At 40.1% G+C, this 12913-nt stretch overlaps 1 protein-coding gene across 1 annotated transcript in view; it reads right to left on the bottom strand.

Annotated features, from left to right (window-relative positions):
- LOC136878850 (vesicular glutamate transporter 1) overlaps positions 1-12913 on the bottom strand; it is a 246398-nt gene that overhangs the window by 54078 nt on the left and 179407 nt on the right. The window lies entirely within an intron of this gene.

Below are 12913 nucleotides of genomic sequence, written 5' to 3'. Positions count from 1 at the left end.
TATGTTAGTACCTATTCCTGCTTGTCTTACGTTGTTGGTTTGGTACCAACGTGAAAATCCACCACCTTCTCCATACTCTCGTCCTTCCCTTCTACTTTTCTCAACATCTGTCTTAACCTAATTCCTGGGAAACACTCTAGCCTAGTTCCTTTCCCTCCATACAATTTCCCCACGTGCCTAACAATGGAGTCCCCCATGCCGAGAGTCTCAAACCCTCCCACCTCATTAGATCCATTTTCCACTTGGTCCCCCTTATGTTGTCTCATGGCTGCAGAATCTGTTTCTTCTCCCCCTTTCTCCCTCTCATGAACCTGTTCCAATTCCATTTTCCTATCCTCTATTCCACTGTATGTAACCTGTTCCCCTTATCTCTCCCTCCTCTGTGACACTTCTCTGTTCCTTAACTCCCTCTGCTGTTCTACCTGCAGTGACTCATACCGATTCCTCACCGATACGTCTCCTGAACTCTCTCTCTCTCTCTCTCTCTCTCTCTCTCTCTGACGAGATCTCTTGGCACTTAATTTCGTTCCCCTAAAATCCTTAGCCCACAATTTCTCATTTCTCTTTTCTCCCCTTCTTGTCCCACCCTCTTGTATACCTAACGTATTCTGTACATGGTTTGAGGGAGACCTGCATTCCTGTCCTCCGTTAGAAGTCCAAGTTTACTTTTAAGAGATTTTTTTTTTTTTTTTTTTTGGTGTTAAGATAGAGAGTAATTTCCCACCATCGTGTCAATTAGTTTTTGTCTCGCCTAGTGGAAGGGTACGCTCTATGGCCCCATTGTCTCCATTTCACTCGGCCGTAGACCACGTCGGTTTGAACATTTACTCTCTACATTACGTCTCGTTGTGTACATGCCCATCGTTATTTAGGTCGTCTCTTGGGTCTCTTTTCGACGACTTCCAGCGTGTATCCACTTCTCCCCGAAGCACGTCATAGCTAATTTCGCACATTATTTCTTAAGTGGGCGCAACGTCATCATCTTCTTATGCCGACTTTAGAAACGCAACTCAACTTAGCGACTCTAGCTGATCAACGCAGTATCTTTGTTTCCATAACACGTAGTTGACGTTCTGCCTCTTTCGTATGTGCTGAACATACGGTACCATGGAGAACAACAGGACCTACAGTATGATGTTGCGATAAATCTTCGATATTAGATAGTCGTCCATCCCACAATCAATGATAATGCCTATCATCGTTCGCATCTTCATCAAGGCTGAATTAAATACTAGCGTTTATCACTCCAATAAACTGGCCGTCGTCAGAAATCGTAGATCCAAGATATCTGAATTGCAGCACCCACGACAGGTCCCTTCCATCAACATGAATGTTTCCGATTTCTTGTGGATCTCACATCATATACTGTATTCGGTTTCCTTCTTTGTTGTTATGTCGCAATTAATCACTATCTAATCGAAAGTATTCGGACCATACTCAAGATTTCCTCCGATATACTGCCCAATAGTGAGCATTAGTATGAAGTGGGATAGGCCCAGATCTTCATTACAATTCGAGCTCTGCAGGAGAGAAAGTCTATCAGATGTCGGAACGTCTTCGAGAGAATGGCAGACTATTCTTCTCGCAGCGCTGTAGCAAGCGTATTAAGTTATGTGGATCGTTGGGTTCTGGAGTGAAGTCATCATTTTCGTTCATTCCACAGGTGTTCAATAGGATTGAAGTCGAGGCTGTGGGCTGGCCAGTCCATTTCTGGAATCACACATTGTTCGTCTCCGGACTGGTCTTCAAGCATAGGAAACACACAGCTGATCAAAATATCCTAAATATCCTTCCGCCTTCAACGTGCTCTTTAGTATTACGAGAGAACTAAGCATCTTTCATGAAAGTACCCCCATACTGTCATTCCAGCTCCACCAAATTCCACTGTGGGCACGATACAGGCTGGTATGTATCAATCCGCACTCATAACACTCCATATGCATCGGTTATATAGTAAAGCATGATTTATGACTCCAAATTACGCGTTTCCCATTGTCGGTGGACCAGTGGCGGCTCTCTTTACACCACCGAACTCGGCGCTTAGCATTCGCCGGCGAAATTTGCGGTTTATGGGAGAATGTCTGAGCCTTGAAACCTACTCCATGTATCTTCTTGTATCGCAGTCATAGCGCAAGGTCCACAATCGGTGGCACCGCGGAATTCACGGGTAATCGTATCACACGTACCACCTTCTTCAATGTTTGACGGTCTCTGTCGGTCAACACACGTGGCCTACTCTGCCGTCGTATTGTTAAGTTGGAGTCTTCCTCTTTCCACTCATTCTACACGTATTGTATCTCGAAGCACTGAAGTGCATCGATCCCTTAGCCGCCTGTTATAGCAGCAGCTGCGGCCGTGGTGACATTGGTTTCAGTTTACGTGTACAGATAGGTGTCCGGATACTTTTGATCAGATAGTATAGTACTATGATTTTAACGTCCCTCCAATTACTATCGGTTTTAAGAGACAGTCGAGTGATGGAATTTTACCTTCAAGAAGAGGGTGAACTAAATCTACTGATGCGAATGTGTCTCATTATGCCACTCATTATGTCACTCTTATGAATAATGGAGACCCAGTAGACCTCGGGACCCGACCTGAGCCTGGCATTTGAACCTCACGCTTAAGCCAGCCTCCTGCCATTCATCTTTTATCCCCAGTTTCCCTCAACCAAATCATGTTATTTTCCTATCCGAATATTAGTTTTATGTGGTCAATAAAGTACTTAATTTCACTACCCGACAAGATTATTTCTTTTCCTTCTATGATACCCAAAATATTCGATGTATCGGAACTCTTTTCCTTTAGTCATTTTGATTATTACAACCCTAAGGCTAATGACCAGTAGACTGAATGATTGATCACCATAAACATGATAAATCGAGTATGAACAGTGATAAGAAGTTTTGTAACGGTATCAGTCTGCTATATTCCGGGAAACATCCACTTCATGGCACAGGTCCTATGTGTTACATTTTGACTTTATTGTTATTATTATTATTATTATTAGTAGTAGTAGTAGTAGTAGTAGTAGTAGTAGTAGTAGTAATAGAATTATTATATTTAGTTAATGACGTCACACTAACAAACACAGATTTTCGATTACCCTGGAATGGGAAAGGCTAGGGTTGGAAAGGTGGTGTCCGTGGTCTTTTATGTATAGGCCTATAGTAGTACTGATATTTGGTCGGCGTGAAAATGGGAAACCACAGAAAACTAAAACTGTCAATAGCGGGAATCAAAGTAAACATCTCTCCAATACAAGTTTACAGTTACATGACCCGCGTAGCCAATTAGCTTGATATATTGTCCCCTTTCGCTTATGGGTGCAATATACTCATTAATTTTATTGGTTTTACATCCAAGTAGCAATTTTTCAAGGCTTTCGAGGATGCTGAGGTGCCGGAATTTCTTGCGTTTTGTTGAATCTACCGACAGCAGACTGGCGTATTCGACTATCTTCAAATATCACTAGACTGGGCCGGGGTCGAACCCATTATCTTGGGCTCAGAGAGCCAGTGCTATCAATCAATCAATCAATCAATCAATCAATCAATCAATCAATCAATCAATCAATCAATCAATCAATCAATCAATCAATACTGATCTGCATTTATGGCAGTCGCCCAGGTGGCAGATTCCCTATCTGTTGTTTTCCTAGCCTTTTCTTAAATGATTGCAAAGAAATTGGAAATTTATTGAACATCTCCCTTGGTAAGTTATTCCAATCCCTACCCCCCCCCCTTCCTATAAATGAATATTTGCCCCAATTTGTCCTCTTGAATTCCAACTTTATCTTCATATTGTGATCTTATTCGTCTACTGATGTCCTCCCACGCCATCTCTCCACTGACAGTTCGGAACATACCACTTAGTCGAGCAGCTCGTCTCCTTTCTACCAAGTCTTCCCAGCCCAAAGTTTGCAACATTTTTGTAACGCTACTCTTTTGTCGGAAATCGCCCAGAACAAAGCGAGCTGCTTTTCTTTGGATTTTTTCCAGTTCTTGAATCAAGTAATCCTGGTAAGGGTCCCGTACACTGGAACCATACTCAAGTTGAGGTCTCACCAGAGACAAATATGCTCTCTCCTTTACATCCTTACTACAACCCCTAAATACTCTCATAACCATGTGCAGAGATCTGTACCCTTTATTTACAATCATATTTATGTGATTACCCCAATGAAGATATTTCCTTACATTTATACCTAGGTATTTACAATGATCCCCAAAGGGAACTATCACACCATCAACGCAGTAATTAAAACTGAGAGGACTTTTCCTCTTTGTGAAACCCACAACCTGACTTTTATCCCCATTTATCATCATACCATTGCCTGCTGTCCATCTCCCAACATTATCGAGGTCATTTTGCAGTTGCTCACAATCTTGTAACTTATTTATTACTCTGTACAGAATAACATCATCTGCGAAAAGCCTTATCTCTGATTCCATTCTTTACACATATCATTGATATATGTGTCCGACTCGTTGGCTGAACGGTCAGCGTACTGGCCTTCGGTTCAGAGGGTACCGGGTTCGATTCCCGGCCGGGTCGGGGATTTTAACCTTAATTGGTGAATTCCTACGGCACGGGGGCTGGGTGTATGTGTTGTCTTCATCATCATTTCATCCTCATCAAGACGTGCAGGTCGCCTACGAGCGTCAAATAGAAAGATCTGCACCTGGCGAGCCGAACCTGTCCTGGGATATCCCGGCACTAAAAGCCATACGACATTTCATTTCATTAATATATATAAGAAAACATAAAGGTCCAATAATACTGCCTTGAGGAATTCCCCTCTTAATTTTTACTCTAATTCTCTGAGTTCTATTTTCTAGAAACAGAGCCACCCATTCAGTCACTCTTTTGTCAAGTCCAATTGCACTCATTTTTGCCAATAGTTTCCCATTATCTAAGTCTGAGTCACTCAGTCTTGCTAGGAATATTATTATTATTATTATTATTCTTCTTCCTTCGTTATGCCCATTCATAGAGCGCGTTTGAACTTGATAGTTGGTTTGATGGTTTGTGCCTTCTTATCCTCCCAAAATCTCTTCATGAATGCACTGTGTTGCATCTTGCGTTCTGTCGACCACTTCCTACCAGTTGTCTTTTTTGGTTTCTCCCTAAATTTATGATTAGCTACTTTGGTTCTAAAAGCTCCACGATTTTCCATGATGTCGTCTGTAATATTTATTTCTTGGAGGTCCGCCTTAGTTTCTTCTAGCCATTTTATTTTGACCTTCTTTGAGTTGATTACTTTGAATAATCTTTTAGTTAGTCTGTCGCTGTTCATTCTGTAGATATGGCCATAGAAATTAAGGCGCCTTTTCCGTACAGCATCAGTAAACCTGTCGGTGAAGGAGTAGAGGTCCGCTGTTTTCCTCTTAATCCACATTCCATTTTCTCTCGTAGGACCATAAATTTTCCTGAGAATTTTCCGCTCCTGCTTTTCAATTTCTGTAATTTTAGAGTGACCACCTAAGCATATGGTTTCTGAGGCATATAAAGCTTCGGGCAATACAACTGTCTTGTAGTGTCGTAATTTTGCATTACGCGATATGACTCTTTTGTTGTAGTAATTCCACGTCAGTCTGTATGCCTTATGTAGTTTGGTGTTTCTTTCTACATTGGCACTACTGTCTAATCCTGATGGTAGTATAATTTCTCCAAGGTATTTGAAGGAGGGAACCTGTGAAATTGTGCCGTTTTCCATCTCTAGCGGAGTTCTTTTGCTATTTTGACGTAGATTTTCCATGTACTTGGTTTTCTCGTAGGATATCTGGAGGCCTGCCTTTGATGCTATATTGTGTAGTCTCTGTATGGCATACCTTGTTTCATCCTTGGTCTTAGTAATGATTGCGAGATCATCAGCAAATGCTAAACATTTCACATTGACCTTGCTTCCCAAATTTCCGATGTTCACACCCTTGATATCCTTTTCCCACTCTCTAATAACTTTGTCTAGAACTAAGTTAAACAGAATAGGGGAGATGCTGTCACCTTGACGAACGCCCGTACATATTTCAAAAGGCTCAGAGATTTCTCCAAGGAATTTCACTTTAGAGGTCGTACTTGTGAGGGTCTGCTGGATAAGTGCTCTGGTCTTCTTGTCCACTCTGAGTTCTTCTAGGGTATCAAATACTGTCTGTCTGTCCACAGAGTCATACGCCTTCTTAAAATCCACAAAGGTGACGATCGTGCTGGCACTTCGGCGAATCCTTAATATCGTCTTCAAGTTCCATATTTGTTCTGCACATGATCGACCTTTCCTGAAACCCGCTTGGTACTCGCCAATCAGATGATCTGTCTGTTCTTCTAACCGGTTCAAGAGAGCTTTGGAAAGGATTTTGTATGCGATTGGCAGTAGAGATATGCCTCTATAGTTGTTTGGATCTGCCTTGTCACCTTTCTTGTGCAATGGGTGTATTAATGCACACTTCCAATCCTGTGGAATCATTTCCGTTTCCCATATTTCTACTAGGATTGCATGAATTTTGCTTACAAGATCATCTCCAAGTTTACACATCTCCGCAGTGATGCCGTCCTCTCCAGGAGCTTTATTATTTTTAAGCGATCGTATAATCTCTGCTGTTTCCTGTATTGTCGGTGGCTGTGAATCGGGGTTGGGCATGGGCTTTTCAAAGTTCAGTCTTTCCTTTGGAGGATCACAATTGAGGAGGTCTCGGAAGTAGTCAGCTAGAATAGTGCAGTTCTCTTTGGTGTTCGTTTCTAATGTTCCATTTGCTCGACGGAAACATAAAGATGGTGGTTGATAGCTAGATAAATTCTCACGGAAGGTCTTGTAGAAATTCCTGGAGTTGTTTCTAAGGAAATCTTGTTCGATTTCCATGAGTCTATTTTTGTCATAGGCTCGTTTCTCCCTGCGGATTATTTTTGAGGAGATTTTCTGAACTTTTAGGAAGGTCTCCCATCTCTTAGTTGTTTGATGTCCATTCCACTGATTCCATGCTTTCATCCGTTCATCAATGGCTTTATCACAGGTCGTGTTCCACCACCTATGTTTGCGTTTCCTTGGAGGCTGCCCTAATTTCATGGCTGATGTCTGAAGTGTTTTACGAAGGCCTGGCCAGTCCTTGGGGTCCTGGTCTCGTATGTCTTGTAGAAAGGTCGTGGCGTTCTGTCGAAGACATTCTGGATCAACTCTTAGAGATCTTTTGTGTTTAGGTCTGCATCTGTTGGGTTGGAATCTCACTTTGATTTGATTAGCAGGTCAGATATAACGAAAATAGTGGAAAACTACAAGAATGGTTTCCTCATGTGTAGATACAGTAATTTTATTAATGATATAAATGCTTAATATTTGAGCTATCAGACTCTCAATCACGATCTCATTTTACTTTAGGCCTAAAACAGATTATTTATAATGTCTTTTCTACACCGGGCGAGTTGGCCGTGCGATTAGGAACGCGGGGATAGTGGGTTCGAACCCCACTGTCGGCAGCCCTGAAGATGGTTTTCTCCGTGGTTTCCCATTTTCACACCAGGAAAATGCTGGGGCTGAACCTTAATTAAGGTCAGGGTAGCTTCTTTCCCGCTCCTAGGCCTTTCCTCTCCCATCGTCGCCATAAGACCTATCTGTGTCGATGCGACGAAAAAGCAAGTTGAAAAAAAATCTTGTCTACAGTATGTTACAGTAACTCACGACAGTGAACTGTGGAGAATGTCAGACAATACAGTCTACACTATCTCAGGAAGTTCGGAACGTGTTCAGAACTCAACACGATACACAACGGTGCAATTTTCCCAATCTAACTAGACAAATGTCATTTTTCGACTTCTAGACTTGGGCCGAACTGTGTACTGACCTATGTTCATGACTGAACAAGGAATGTTGCGATGCATGACCTTTAAGTCTTCGCCTGCTATTTGTAGTGACTAGATAGCATAAACAAACTCCAACTGCTTCGCTCGTTCGCTGTCGTTAACAAAACTGCAAGTGATACTAAATCTTTGTATGTGGAAGGCATAGAAACAAATAATGTAGGTATGTAGTTTTGGATCAGGTGAAATTCAGTGTTATCGACAGTAGTTCGACCCTTCCCCTCCCCCCCCCCCCCCCGGAAAAAGACACATGTTAAGATGTGAACGTAAGATTATTCTTTTCATAATTCTCCAAGTTGAATTATAAAAATGACTCCCTTCGACCCTATTTAGTACCATGTATGACTTTATCCGTGAACTTCTAAACATTTTGACTATGCAATCCTTTTTTGCGCTTAGGCCTATTTCAGTGGCTCCACACAGTATATCCAGGATGCATCTGTTTTAAGTATGGTAGCGGGGCAGCGTGGAGTCAAGGAAAGATGAAACTTTTAGATAGCTTGGTGCATTGTTTAAGAATATATGGTATTTCAGTGATCTGGAGCAGAAACTTACATAAACAGTCAGGGTGTTTTAGGGAATAGTTCTCTTGCGACGGACAAAATTTTAAGGGCACTATGACAGATTCTTAGAAATGAATTGTCCGACTCGTTGGCTAAATGGTCAGCATACTGGCCTTCGATTCAGAGGGTCTCGGGTTCAATTCACTGCCGGGCCGGGCCGGGGTTTTTAACCTTCATTGGTTAATTCCAATGGCTCAGGGGCTGGGCGTTTGTTCTGTCCCCAATATCCCTGCAACTCACACACCACACATAACACTATCCTCCACCACAATAATACGCAGTTACCAACACATGGCAGATGCCGCCCACCCTCATAGGAAGGTATGCTTTACAAGGGCTGCGCCCGGCTAGACATAGCCACACGAAATTTTTATTATAGAAAGGATTTCTGAATGGCTGCGTGGAAATTTACTTTTTTTTTTCGGCAGAAATACGCCACCTTGAGAGGCTACAATTTCATTGCTGATCAATGTTGATTGATTGATTGATTGATTGATTGATTGATTGATTGATTGATTGATTGATTGATTGATTGATTGATTGATTGATTGATTGATTGATTGATTGATTGATTGATTGATTGATTGATTGATTGATTCAGCATGGGAGACTACTGGCAAAAATGAGTGCAATTGGACTAGACAAAAGAGTGACTGAATGGGTTGCTATATTTCTAGAAAATAGATCTCAGAGAATTAGAGTAGGTGAAGCTTTATCTGACCCTGTAATAATTAAGAGGGGAATTCCTCAAGGCAGTATTATCGGACCTTTATGTTTTCTTATATAAATCTATATATATAAAATAGCTTGTCCTGACTGACTGACTGACTGACTGACTGACTGACTGACTGACTGACTGACTGACTGACTGACTGACTGACTGACTGACTGACTGACTGACTGATTCATCATCGCCGAGCCAAAACTACTGGGCATAAAGAAATGAAATTTTGGGGATATATTCACATTATGATGTAGGTGCTCGCTAAGAGAGGATTTTTGGATATTCCTTCGGTAAGGAGGTGAAAAGGAGGGGGTGAAATTTTAAAATGAGTGTATCTATATCTCAAAACTTTACACGTTTATAGATGTGAAAATTGGTATTTAGAATCTTCTTTAAAAATAAGGAAACGCGTATTTTTTGTTTTCAGAAAATTCCAATAGGAGGGGTGAAAATGGGAGAAAATGGGTTGAATGCCTTTAATCAGGATACCGGTACTTATATATCAGAAACTGAAGATATTACAGACCTCAAAATTGGTACTTTTGATCTCTTTTAAAAATAAAGAAACACGTATATTTTTGTTTTTGGAAAATCCAATTAATGGGAGGGTGAAAAGGGGGTGAATTTTTAAAATGAGTGAATCTATATCTCGATACTTTTAAAGTTTGCTGATGTAAAAATTGGTATTTAGAATCTTCATTAAAAATAAAGAAACACGCATTTTTTTGTTTTCGGAAAATCGCAATAGGAGGAGTGAAAAGGGGTGAAAATGGGTTGAATGCCTTTAATGAGGCTACTTATATCTCAGAAACTGAAGATATTACAGACCTGAAAATTGGTGTTTGGGATCTCCTTTAAAAATAAAGGAGCACTTTTTTTTTGTTTCTGGAAAACCCAATTAAGGGGGTGAAAAGGGGGGTAATATTTTAAAATGAGTGTATCTATATCTCAAAACTTTTAAAGCTTATAGATGTAAAATTTGGTATTTAGAATATCCTTTAAAAATAAAGAAATACAAATTTTTTTGTTTTCGGAAAATCACAATAGGAAGGGTGGAAAAGGGTGAAAAACGGGTTGAATGCCTTTAATGTAGCTACTTATATTTCAGAACCTGAAGATATTACAGACCTGAAAACTGGTGTTTGGAATCTCCTTTAAAAATAAAGAAACACGTATTTTTTTTTTTAGTTTCGGAAAATCCAATTAATGGGGGGGGGGGTGAAAAGAGGGCGAATTTTTAAAATGAGTGTATCTATAACTCAAAACGTTTAAAGTTTATAGATGTAAAAATTGGTATTTAGAATCTCCTTTAAAAATAAAGAAACACGTATTCTTTTGTTTTCGGTAAAATCCCAATAGGAAGGGTGTAAAAGGGTGAAAAATGGGTTGAATGCCTTTAATGAGGCTACTTATATTTCAGAACCTGAAGATATTACAGACCTGAAAATTGGTATTTTGGATCTACTTTAAAAGTAAAGAAACACGTATTTTTTCGTTTTTGGAAAATCCAAATATTAGGGGGTTAAAAGGGGGGTGAATTTTTTAAAATGAGTGCGTCTACATCTTAAAACTTTAAAATTTACATATGTAAAAATTGGTAGTTAGAATCTCCTCTAAAAATAAAGGAACACGTATTTTTTTCTTTCCTGTAAATCCTAATAGGAGGGGTGTAAAAGGGGTGAAAAATGGGTTGAATGCCTTTAATGGGGATACATATATCTCAGAAACGAAAGATATTACAGAACTGAAAATTTGTATATGGGATCTCCTTTAAAAATAAAGAAACACGTAATTCTTAGTTTTTGGGAAATCCAATTAATGGCGGTTAAAAAGGAGTGACAAATTGGGATGAATTTTTTGAAAGACTATATCTACAGAATATCTTGGAAACTTAAAATGTTACAGACGGAAAAATTAGGTGTTTGGAATCTCCTGTAAATGTAAATAAACATATGTGATTTGTTTTTGGAAACTCCACTTAAGGGGAACTCAAAAGGGGTGAAATTTTAAAATGAGAATTTTTACAGTATATCTAAAAAAACTTAACATGTTACAGAAGTGAAGGTATTTTTTATCTCTATTAAACATAAAGAAACGTGTGTTTTTAGTTTTCGGAAATACCACTTGGGTGGAGGGGGGTGGTAAAAGTGACTGAAAATGGTGTTGAATTATTTTAATTAGGCTACTGATATTACAAAAATGAAGACGTTACAGACGTGAAATTTGATATTTGCAATCTGCTTTAAAAGTAAAGAAACACGTATTCTCAGAAAATCCAATGAAGGGGGGGGGGGGAAGTATTGAAAAATTAATTGGCTTAATTGTATGAGAATACATACATCTAATAAAAACTAAAGTTGTTACAGGCATGAAAATTCGTATTTGGATCTCCTTTAAAAACAAAGGAAAGCGCGTTTTGGTGGGGAAACCATCTTGGAGGGCGGGAGTGTAAAGGAGTTGAATTCCTTTCATGAGGACACATAAATCAAAAACTGAAGAAGTTAGAGTCGTGATCATTGGTATTTAAGAAGATCCTTTACTATTAAAGAAACAAGTATTTTTTGCGGGAAAATTCACTTGGGGGGGGGGGGGGAGTATTGTGATATGAAGTGCAGAAAGTAAATTATTTTTATTGTGATACTTATATCTCAAAACTGAAGGTAATAGACGTGAACATTGGTGTTTGGAATCTCCCTTAAACATAAAGAAACAAGCATTCTTTTAATTTTTTTGGGGGGGAGGCGGTGGCGGTAAATAAACTTAACGGCGGTGGGGTGTAGAAGTAGGTGAGACCAATTGATTTTAGCTGTTATTAATGTACTTATAAGGATCCTCCGTTGCTCAGGCGGCAGCGCGCCGGCCTCTCACAGCTGGGTTCCGTGGTTCAAATCCCGGTCACTCCATGTGACATTCGTGCTGGACAAAACGGTGGCGGGACAGGTTTTTCTCCGGATACTCCGGTTTTCCCTGTCATCAGCCATTCCAGCAACACATAATAATAATAATAATATTCCGGACCGTCGTCAAATGTGCGGACCGCGCTGGAAACGGCTCCTGGACGGGTAATGACTAAGAATGCAGTCCGGCCGCGGGTTCAGTGCCGCCAAGGCACCCAATATGACACCACGCCGGATCTCCTGAAGGATTTTATCCATATTAAAAATGATTATAGGAAAAGATGGCAAAGATTTACGGACCCATCTGACCGGGAGGAATACCTGAGCCTATCTCGGGAAGTACGAAATCGATTGCTGGAAAGGAAGATTGAAAAATGGGAGGAAACGTGCCGTAAAATAATAGAAAACCAGTCAGATCGGGAATTTTGGTGGATTCTCGCAGAAAACGAGTCAGATCGCGAATTTCGTCGGATTATATATCTAAAACAATAAGCATTCAATTATAAATTTCAGTATAATACCGTAGCGAAGCACGGGTATCTTGCTAGTAAATGATATGAGTAAGGGAGTGGAATAGGAGGTAAGGCTTTTTGCGGATGATGTTATTCTCTATAGAGTGATAAATAAGTTACAAGATTGTGAGCAACTGCAACGTGACCTCGAAAATGTTGTGAGATGGACAGCAGGCAATGGTATGTTGATAAACGGGGTTAAAAGTCGGGTTGTGAGTTTCACAAATAGGAAAAGTCCTCTCAGTTTTAATTACTGCGTTGATGGGGTGAAAGTTCCTTTTGGGGATCATTGTAAGTATCTAGGTGTTAATATAAGGAAAGATCTTCATTGGGGTAATCACATAAATGGGATTGTAAATAAAGGGTACA

Source organism: Anabrus simplex, chromosome 1 (genome assembly GCF_040414725.1).
Source record: "Anabrus simplex isolate iqAnaSimp1 chromosome 1, ASM4041472v1, whole genome shotgun sequence".
Taxonomy (NCBI): Eukaryota; Metazoa; Arthropoda; class Insecta; order Orthoptera; family Tettigoniidae; genus Anabrus; species Anabrus simplex.
The sequence above is the reverse complement of the archived record's forward strand: the minus strand, read 5'-3'. Positions and strand labels throughout refer to the sequence as shown.